This window comes from Calliphora vicina, chromosome 3, assembly GCF_958450345.1.
Source record: "Calliphora vicina chromosome 3, idCalVici1.1, whole genome shotgun sequence".
Classification (NCBI taxonomy): domain Eukaryota; kingdom Metazoa; phylum Arthropoda; class Insecta; order Diptera; family Calliphoridae; genus Calliphora; species Calliphora vicina.
This window is the reverse complement of record NC_088782.1, coordinates 113944378-113956410: the sequence shown is the minus strand read 5'-3', so window position 1 is coordinate 113956410 and position 12033 is coordinate 113944378.

Sequence of the window (12033 nt, the reverse complement as noted above, 5' to 3'; positions counted from 1 at the left end):
ATCAGAACGGAAGAAAAACACGATATTTAATAACTTTAGAAGAAGAAGGAGTAGAACTGTCTAATATATCCAAAATTTTAGTTGGAGCTGGAGCATCTGCTGCAAAATCTTTTAAAGACTTATATGATGTTTGGCTAGATGCAGAGGGAAATAGAACTCAATATTTAGAACACTTTCTTAAAAAAACAGATGGGGGGGAAACTTTTACGATGCAAGACTTATCTGCTATGTTATGTAGAGCAGGATCTAATTCTAAGGATGCTTTTGAAAAATTGCACAATCTATGTTTTAATGCCGAAGGGGAAAGAACAGAACTTTTAGATGATTTCTATGAGGCAGGTTTTAAACCAAGCAACTTATCCAGTTTTTCATGTGGTTCAAGGGTTAGTGTTTCTTCCAATTTAAAGAAATTTCATAGAATGTGCTTTAATGAAAAAAGGAAAAAAACAAAGCTTTTAAATGACTTCAATAAAGCAGGTTTTATTCCATCAGATATATGTAGTATAGTGGCGAGTAGAGGAACTGGTGTTTTAAAAAAATTTCATAATTTTTGTTTTTCAGTAGAGACAAAATATTATTTATACGATTTTTTAAATGAAGAAGGAGGCTTTACAGCGAGTAATTTAGCAGGGCTATTGCATGGAGCAAAGGCGCAGGGAGGAAAAGCACATATTTGTTCAGCGTTAAAAAGTTTTCATGATGTTTGTTTCGATGATGTAGGATATAGAACACAGCTTTTAGATGATTTCTACAACAAAGGTTTTACGCCAAATTATATCTCAAATGTATTATACTCGTCAGGAAATAGTGCAGCTTATTATTTACGTAATTTTCATAAATCTTGTTTTCAGCATAACTATTTAAACCATTTCTTAGCCGAGAAGAAACTTTTTACGCCAAAAAAATTATCAAATAAGTTATTATATGGAGCAGGCGATAATATTGATACCACATTTAATATGTTCCATGATATTTGTTTCGATTGTGCAGGAAATAAAACTGAATATTTCAAAAATCTCGTCACAAATAATCGTCATGAGATATTTAGTATACTATATGAAAAAGTTAGAGGAGCTCCTGCCCTAGATGATACACTAAAGAATGCTAGTAAAAAATAAAAACAAAAAAAGGAAAAATGAATAATATTTTTAGTTTTAACTCGCTCAGATCTTATCATAATTTGCCAAATTAATATTAGTTTGTCTAATATTTAATAGTATACATACATATACATATATTTTTATTTATAATGTTAATCAATAATACAATGAAATATTAATAAATTTAAGAATTATGTGTGGTATTGATGTCACACAGCCATGAATAAAATTTTGTTTTTATTTTCTTCATACATATTTTTACTGTTAGGTGTTTCGCTAATATAGCGTGTGGAAGATACAGTTTTACAAAGATTCTGGATTGATAAGGTAAAAATGTAGGGGATCCGGAATTGGGTTGCTCTTATTGGGGAATATTTGTTTAGAAATTTCTGTATTATTTCAGTACAGATTCATTGTGATTTGTTGCCAATCGAATGATCCGATTATATCCATAGATTTGCTGAAAAAATACTGTAAGACTCTTCAAAAATTAAGCCGGAGCTCGCGTTATGGTCAATGGAGATCGATACCCCACCATTATCAATGATGTTTTGTTTGAAAATATGGATGACATTCCGGACGAGATGTGGTTTCAACAGGATGGCCATACGGCAAGAATTAATTCGTTGGACGTCAACATACGGCTGGCAATGCTCGAAAAACTGGTCCAAATATGTCCCTAAAAACCGTTCAACATACTTACTACGATATAAATTATAATAACAAGCTATAAAATCATATACATAAATTCTATAATAAAATAAATAGTTTGATTTAATTTAAAGTTTAGTTTCTTTTTTAGCATTTAAATAAAAGCGAACATTTTTAATTTTAGTTTGAAAATTTTTTAAATTCGAAATTGGAAAATGTAGGAAATTTGCCATAAATAACAGCTTTCAAAATTTGTCGAATGTTTGAATTAAATATCGTATTTTCGAACATGAAACCAGCTGATTCATATCTGTATAATTTGTAGCACAAGCTTTAGAATTCAAAAATATTTGTCTATTAATTTTTAAATTTATAAAATGTTTATAAAAAATTTGTTTTATAAACCTTTGATAAATTTAAAAATTGATTATGAATAAGGCTTTTAAAATACATATATTTTAAAGGCCTGATTCATAATCCAGGATTCAAAATTAATTTTTTTGTGATTAGGATTACATGAAATTAATCTCCATCATATTTCACACTCAAAATTAGCGAAATCCTCGAACTGAAAACATTATTTGCAAAAAAAAAAACACCTAACAGTAAAAATATTAGTGATGAAAATAAAAACAATATTTTATGCATGTGTGAAATCAAAACCACACATAGTTCCTAGATTTATTAATTCATCTTCGTATAATTGATTTATATTATAAATTAAAATGTACCTTTGTAATGTAAAACTAGATAGATCTATTACTTTATCTGAAATATTAGACAAACTAATATTAATATGGCTAATTACGCTAAGATCTCAGTGTCTGAAAATTAGGGACTATGATTTTAGTTCTTGGTACATTTAAGGGATCATCTATTTTTCATCTTTTTGATTTTCTCTTGTCCACTAGTGTTCTGTTGCAGTAGCGATGTACCATCTAAGAAACTAGAAGGAGTTCCTCTAACTTTTTCATATAGTATACTGAATATTTCATAACGATTATTTGTGACGAGATTGTTGAAATATTTAGTTTTATTTCCCGCCTTATCGAAGCAAATATCATGGAACTTTTTAAAAATGGTACAGATATTTGGGCCTGTTCCATATAATAACTTATTTGATAATTTTTTCGGTGTAAAAATGTTCTTCTCGGTTAAGAAATGATTTAAATAATTATGTTTAAAGCATGATCTATGAAAATTACATAAATAAGAAGCGGTATTATTTCCTGACAAGTACAATACATTTGAGATATAATTTGGCGTAAAACCTGCCTTATAGAAATCATCTAAAAGTTCGGTTCTATCCCCTTTGGCATTAAAACATAGATTGTGTAATTTTTCAAAAGCATCTTTAGAATTAGCTCCTGCTCTACATAGCATACCAGATAAGTTGTCTATAGTAAAACTTTCCTCCCCATCTGTTTTCTTAAGAAAGTGTTCTAAATACTGGGTTCTATTACCCTCTGCATCTAGCCAAATATCATATAATTCTTTAAAATATATTGCAGCTTTAGCTCCCGCTCCTCCTAAAATACTGCATATATTAGATATATTTATTCCTTCTGCTTCTAATGTTGTTAAATATCGTGTTTTTCTTCTCTTCTTATCAAACCAAAGATCATATAATTCTTTAAAAACTTTTACAGCATTCGTCCTTGCACGATGTAAAACGTTGGTCATATTGGCTAAACCAATTCCGTTTTCTTCAAGAGTTTTTAAATATTGAGTTTTATTTCCTTCTGCGTCAAACCATAGATCGTATAATTCCTTAAAAACTTTGGCAGCATTAGCGCCTACTCCACTAAGAATACTAGATATACGAACTAAGTTGATTCCACTTTCTTCCAGTTTTATTAAATAAAGTGTTTTATTCCCGTTATTATCAAACCAAAGGTCAAATAGTTTTTTGAATGCCTTTGTAGCATTAGCTCCTGCTTTACGTAAAATTTTGGATATATTTGAAAGATTTTCTCCTTCTTTTGCTAGAGTTTCTAAATATTGAGTTTTATTTCCTTCTGCATCAAACCAAAGTTCATATAACTCTTTAAAAGCCTTTGAAGCATTAACGCCTGCACCATTTGTTATACTAGATATACGAATTAGATCAACTCCACTTGTTTCTAGTTTTCTTAAGTATCGTGTTTTTTTGCCATTCTTATCAAACCAAAGATCATATAATTCTATAAAAGCTCTAGCAGCATTATTTCCAGATTTACTCAAAATACCCGACATATTAGCCAAACTCATTCCTTCTGCTTCAAGTGATTTTAAATATTGTGATTTTTTTCCGTCTTGGTCAAACAATATATCATATAATTCTTTAAAAGCTTTGGTAGCTTTAACTCCTACTCCATGTAATATACTAGATATATGAACTAGCTGTATTCCACTTTCTTCTAGTTTTATTAAGTATTGTGTTTTTGTGCCATTCATGTAAAACCAAAGGTTGTATAATTCTTTAAATGCTATTGTAGCCTTCATACCTGCTCCATTCAAAATACCGGATATTTTAGCCACACTCATTCCGTTTTCATCTAGTGATTTTAAATATTGTGATTTATCTCCATTCTGATCAAACCAAACGTCATATAATTCTTTAAAAGATCTAGGAGCATGAACTCCTGCTCTGTGCAAAATACTTGTTATAGTAGACAAACTTATTCCGTTTTTTTCTAGTGATTTTAAGTATTGTGATTTTTGACCATCCTGATCAAACCAAAGACCATATAATTCTTTAAAAGCTTTAGGAGCATTAGTTCCTGATGTACTTAAAATTCCAGACATACTAGATAGGTTTATTCCGGTTTCGTCTAGAGTTTTTAAATATTGTGTTTTATTTCCATTTGCATCAAACCAAAGGTCATATAAACCTTTGAATGCTATTGGAGCATTACCTCTTGCTGTATTTAATATACTGGACATATTAGCTGGATTTATGTCATTTCTTTTTAGAATTTCAAGTCTTTTTTCTTTAATTAACTCATGTAAGAACATATGGAATTCAGGTGTTTGAGATCCAGCAAACACGCTTTTAGCAAATTTAGTTTCCTTTTTGTGTAGACTCTTTGTTGTAAGGTCACCTTCATCTGCAACAACACGCCTCCGTTTTCTAGAGCTTGGAACATATTCTGGACCCTCCTTGGCTGAATGCCTTCGTTTTAGCATGGATTTTCCCATATTATTTTTGCCGGTAGTATACGACTAAAAATATTCGGCACATGTATAAACAAAAATGTAAACAAAACTTTAATAGTAATACAAATTAAATGGTGTTATCATTTTCAATGAATATCCATTTTAAGAAGAAGATATTATTCACTATTTCTTAAATAGTATTGCCAGATGCAATAAAATTACATTAACTGAAAATTTTAAATTAAGCACAATTGATTTATGAGTGTGATTTGTTAGTGCTCGACTTCTTGTTACTTGGTAATGGGGCTGTGCTTGTACCAAATCACAAGTAATTTAAAATTTTAAATCACATATCAGCAATAAAATTCTGAGTTAAAATAACAATTAAAATGTACAGTCCAAAAAACAATTAATTAACTAAAATCTTAATGCTGAATTTAAAAACGTTTTTATTCAAAAAGAATTCATTCATTGTGAATTATTTCATAATGGAATTAATTCGTAATATAATTTATTCAATCTTTGAATGATTAAATTGTTTTCTTACTCAAATCTAGTCCAAATTAATTGAAAATATTTTTCTATTACAATTTTGTGGAAAAATTTTCTAAAGCTTATTAATAATAGATTTGAATTGCAGAAAATTATAATGATTTCATATATTTTATTAAGCTAATTTGTAGTGGATTTCAGCATGGTTTTAGGATCTTAATTAAGAATTAATTCATGATAACAAAAAAAATATTAGCTGCAAATGCATTGTATGAAATAAATTTCTAAATTTAATTTGTTTGGTACCAAAGAACATTCTGTTGAAATTTCCACATAATTTCTACACATGGTATAGAACACTTTTTAAATCAAACTTGTAGCTAACCTCATTATCTTCATTCAACACATAATTTGTTACTCCTAAATTATTTTGTAACAAATTTTTAGTCAAACCCAATAAATTTTGTGATCCTACTTTTTGAAACATTGACAATTAAAAAAAGTGCTATAAACCCCTGTCTATACTTGACAAATATTTTTTATAACAAGTAATGACGTTTGTTGTCAAGACAAAGTTGTATGTGCAAAAGCACTAACAATTTTGTCATTTTTTTATCATGACAACGATTTTGATGTTTATCATGATAAAAATTTATCAGGTTTAGAAAGGGGTTAACAAAACTGGAAACAGTAGTATTTTAAATGCGGTTATGGCAACACTACTCAACAAACAGCTGTGTTATTAATTGTCAAATTGTTGTTGTTTTACCAAATGCAAATTTGCGTCCAATGCGAATTCTTATAAGGTGGAGTCAGTCAAACAGCAAATTCATTGTTTTTTTTCTATTGTGTGGTTTTAGCGCCTGTAAGACTGTTTTTATATTTCAATATCGCTCTATTCTAAGCTTATTAACAAAAAACTTATTTTTACATAAATAACTTAAACCAACACTATTCAAATAGACACACTATTTTAAGTTTTAATACACACTTTTTTATTTTTCATATAATCTAATCAGCTGTTTTATGACATTTGCTCTAACGAATTGTTGTTTTTGTAGAACTATCACTACCTTACATGAATTCACCTTGATTGCTTGTGTAGGTTTTCGTTTCTTTATTACAACAAATAAAAAATTAAATTAGTTTTACGTACTTCAAAATATAACTAAAATTGTGTAAAATATAATTAAGTTACTTAAAAAGAAAATCGTGTACTATATACATACATACATAAATACATAATAATATTAAAGGGTAAGTTGCCAAATATTCCCTGTCGTTTTTTGTTGCGTTCATTTTTAATTATTTTGTCTCGATTTCATCTCCGCCCCGATTAATATTTTTTTGGTCAGACTGCCTGTTCTGTTCTCCAAGGAATATACATAAGTTTCTAGGTTTGTTTGCTGTTGTTGTGGTTTGTTGCTGTAAGTAAGTAATATGTTGCAATATCGCCTGACAACAAATACCATAGAATTGAATTTGTAGTTAGTGCATTTGGTGGAAATGTGTGTTGAAACAAAGAAATGATAAATATATAAATTTGAATCTATATGTAAGAAAAATTGGTTAAATAGTTGAAAGAAAGTTTAAAGTCTAAAATAGTAGCAAATTTTAAGCTTTTGCGCAAAATTTTATCACAGGGGAAGAAGACATAAAGTAAGAAATTAATAAATTACTGCGAATAGGTATTATATTTTTGATAAATGTTTCTTTGCAGTTTTTGTTTTAAATTAATGACTTAATGATTGTAGACAATGTTTAATTTGTTTTGTGTTTGTTTAATTTATTCAATTTTATAATTTTAAATAATGCTCCTAGATGTATGTTATTATTTTTGGTATAATCTAAACAGCTCAAAATTTTTGTCTCTAAGCCCCATTTTCGCGGTGTCTAGCTATTTCTTAACTTGTAGTTATTTTGTCTGTTAAAATAATTTTTGTATGAAAACTGTTAATATAACTTAAGGTTAAAAAACAACCAGACATTGTGAAAATAGGGGTAAAATGTCTTTATTCTGTGAAATTAAACTTAGTTTTGCCAGGAGTTGCCAGGAGATACTAGAAAAAGCTTAAATCAACTTTAAGAAGTATGAGTGTGATAATCGGTTGTGACGAATCAAATATATTACATGCATTTTGTATAACAACATTTTTCTGCTTCACCCGATTTATTTAGTTTTACGTTGTTTTCAATTATGTACTAGAAAATATCGGTAGTAAATTTCAACTTGGTATTAAATTTAAACATGCATTTAAACGCTATCGGCATCAATATATGTATAGTGCAAATTTGAACACAGTTCAAAGATTCAAGGACCGATTCTTAACATTTCTAAGATAGTTTGCCCTTTTATCATATGCATTTCATGTCATTATCTGCGGGAGGTTATTTTTTTTTGGTTCATAACTCTAGAACCAGACCGATAGACCGATTTTGCCCATTTTTAAAACCAAACTATTCTGATCAGCAAATAATATTTGGTAGAAATATCATACCCCTAAGCCCTACCCTCTAGGTCGTATCTTGCCAACAAGGGGCAGTCTGACGGACCCAGAATATATGTATAAATATCATTGTTCTCATGAAGAAAGACCCTAACTCGCATTTTTTCGAAATTGATTTTTTTAGTGATTTCAATACATTTCATACAAATAAACCTCGTTACTAGAATTTAATGCAATAGTATAAGAAATAATGGTTTTACAAGAAATTGTATAAAAAATAACATTTTAATATTTTAATTTCAAATTATAAGACCAACGATATACTCGATATAACAAAACTAATATAAAAGGGTAAATAACTCAAAAATAATGATAGAAATAGCATATGGCTTTATGTCCATTAAAAATAATGTGATAATAAATCTGTATCATGTTATTATTAGTGAGTATTTTTTATAAAAATACATATTTCAATATTTCTAAGCTGAAAAGATCGCTTCAACCGGAAAGTGTTACAAGAAACGTACTACGGTTGCAGACCACAAACTATATTTCTTTCATTTAAATAATCTTAAAATTATGTACTATACAATTAACATTAAAATCATATCGTATGTATAATGAAATAAACGTTTTGCGTAGTCAAGCAAGCACATTAATCATTATTTCTTATCAAATATTTTTAGTATTTTGTTCTAAACAATTTCATTTTGTTTACCTTCTTAAGAGAGCCAACAAAGAAGAAGCCCTAGTAAGACTACTTCGAAACATGATAATGAACCTTTAGAACATAAAAAGAAATCAAGAGATAAATATTAACGAACAAACATTATGTGGCTGGCTAACAAACAATAATTATTTAGAAATGAAATCATATAAAAACTGTTAAATTCCATACTCTAAGTACGTCTGTATGTTGATAACAAAAAGGTTTAAAGTAAACTGAAAACAATGTTAATGCACTTTTATTGAGAATATAAAAAAACATACATATGTATGTATATCAAAATGAAGCTACGACGCTACAATTGAATGGATGATTCATAAACTTTTGACAGTAATAATTTCTAAAGAATTAGCTTTCAAAAAGTTAATTGTAAAACTGCATTAAGAGGGGGCGGTAATAATATTAAATAAACTACATGCTTTAGTTAAAATAAAGAATTTATTCTGTTTTACATCTATATATATAAAAGAGTAACGTTACTGACTGACTGACTGACTGACTGACTGACTGATTCATCATCGCACAGCCCAAACGGCTGAAGCTAGAATCACGAAATTTTAACTGTGGGTTCCTCCCTCCCCAAAACGATCCGATAAGAAGGGATTTTTGGAAATTCGAACGTTTAGGGGGTAAAAAAGGGTAAAAACGGGTAAATTCGGTAACCTTATATCTTCAAAACTAATAAAGATACAAAAAAACTTAAAGTTGCATGTTACTCCATTTAAAAAATAAGCTGACAGGTGTTTCGTACTTTTTCGAAATTCGAAACATTTAGGGGAGAAAACGGGTAAAAACTGTATTTTGGTACTTTTTTTGCACCCTATGTATCTTTTAAACCAATAAACATATAAACAAATTTTAAATCGCATTCTTTACTTATCAAAAAATAAAAAATATAAGTTTGGTACTTTTTGGAAATTCGAACCCTTAAGGGATAAAAATTGTGTTTATTTTTGGTACTTTTTCATAAAATATGTTTTTCTATAATTTGACATAGGCATACGAATATTTTATTATGAGATCCCACCACGATACAGAAATTTATTTGAATTAAATTTTACCAAAGCAATGGGGATAAAAAAGGTACCAAAAAGGGGATAAAATCGGAAAAATACATTTTATTGAAATTATTAAGCCAATTTTGATAATTTTTTTAACACTGGTTCCTGGATTCATACAAAAATTAACTAACAGGGTGTTATTTGGAACTCGAGTGCCAAGGTGTATATTGGGCCAAATCCGGGTAAACAGTTTGGTACTTTTTTAAAACATATTTTTTCTTGGGCACATTAACACAGATTTTAATATTTTGAGACATGTCTGTAGCATAAACAATTTTGGCAAAATGGAATATTTTTAAAGGTCGAACTTGAGGGGTGTTCGAGGAAGAAAAGGGAAATTGGTACTTTTCTCCTAATGGTACTTTTTTAATATTTTAAATTATTGCACTTATCGACATTAAAGTTAGCTGATTTGTATCTGAGTGAAGTTTGTGTTAGGCATAGGGTATAATATTTAGGTACCAAAATGTGTGAACAGAACTATAGGTACTTTTTTGTTCTTCTAATTGTACTTTTTTGAAATTTCTATAACAATGGACTTAGAAACATGAAATTAAACATATATGGTCCTAAGTGAGTGAGAATTCTAGGGGGAGACTTTTTGGTACTTTTTCTTTATTGGAATGGTACTTTTTGTAATTTCTTCACCAATGAACCTAGAAACATAAAATAAAGCTTATATATAAACCGAGTGAGTAGGAAACCACAAGTGTGGGTTTTTTGGTACTTTTTCTATATTCTAATGGTACTTTTTTGAATTTTCTATAACTATGGACTTAGAAACATGAAATTAAGCATATATGGTCCTAAGTAAGTGAGAATTCTAGGGGGAGACTTTTTGGTACTTTTTCTTTATTTGATTGGTACTTTTTGTAATTTTTTCACCAATGAACCTAGAAACATGAAATAAAGCTTATATGGAACCGAGTGAGTGGGAAACCACAATTGTGGGGTTTTTGGTACTTTTTCTATATTCTAATGGTACTTTTTTGAATTTTCTATAACAATGGACTTAGAGACATGAAATTAAGCATATATGGCCCTAAGTGAGTGAGAATTCTAGGGGGAGACTTTTTGGTACTTTTTCTTTATTCGAATGGTACTTTTTGTAATTTCTTCGCCAATGAACCTAAAAACATGAAATTAAGCTTATACGGACCGGAGTGAGTGGGAATCTACAAGTGACTGCTTTTTGGTACTTTTTCTATATTCTAATGGTACTTTTTGAATTTTCTGTAATAATGGACATAGAAATATGAAGTTAAGGAAATATGGTTCTAAGTGAGTGAGAATTCTAAGGGGAGAGTTTTTGGTACTTTTTGTTTATTCTAATGGTACTTTTTTGAATTTTCTATAACAATGAACTTAGAAACATGAAATTAAGCATATATGGTCCTAAGTAAGTGAGAATTCTAGGGGGAGACTTTTTGGTACTTTTTCTTTAATCGAATGGTACTTTTTGTAATTTCTTCACCAATGAACCTAGAAACATGAAATAAAGCTTACATGGGCCCGAGTGGGTGGGAATCCACACGTGGTTGCTTTTTGGTACTTTTTCTATATTATAATGGTACTTTTTGAATTTTCTACAATAAAGGACCTAGAAACATGAAATTAAGCGTATATGGTCCTATGTTAGTGAAAATTCAAGCGGATACTTCATGGTACTTTTTTTTATTATAATGGTACTTTTTTTAATTTTCTATAACAGTGGACTTAGAAACATGAAATTAAGCATACACGGTCCTAAGTCAGTGAGAATTCTAGGGAGAGATTTTTGGTACTTCTTTTTAATCGAATGGTACTTTTTGTAATTTCTTCACCAATGAACCTAGAAACACGAAATAAAGCTTACATGGGCCAGAGTGGGTGGGCATCTACAAGTGACTGCTTTTTGGTACTTTTTCTATATTATAATGGTACTTGGACCTAGAAATATGTAATTAAGCGTATATGGTCCTATGTGATTGAAAATTTAGCGGATACTTCATGGTACTTTTTCTTTATTATAATGGTACTTTTTTTAATTTTGTATAACAATGGACTTAGAAACATGAAATTAAGCATACACGGTCCTAAGTCAGTGAGAATTCTAGGGGGAGACTTTTTGGTACCTTTTCCCTATTCGAATGGTACTTTTTGTAATTTCTTCACCAATGAACCTAGAAACATGAAGTAAAGCTTATATGGACCGGAGTGAGTGGGAATCCACAAGTGCCTGATTTTTGGTATTTTTGTATATTGTAGCCATTATTACAGAAAATGAATTTTCTGTAATAATGGCCATAAAAATATGAAATTAATCGAATATGTTCTAAAGTGAGTGAGAATTCCAGGGGGAGACTTTTTGGTACTTTTTCTTTATTCGAATGGTACTTTTTTGAATTTTTTATAACAATGAACTTAGAAACATGATA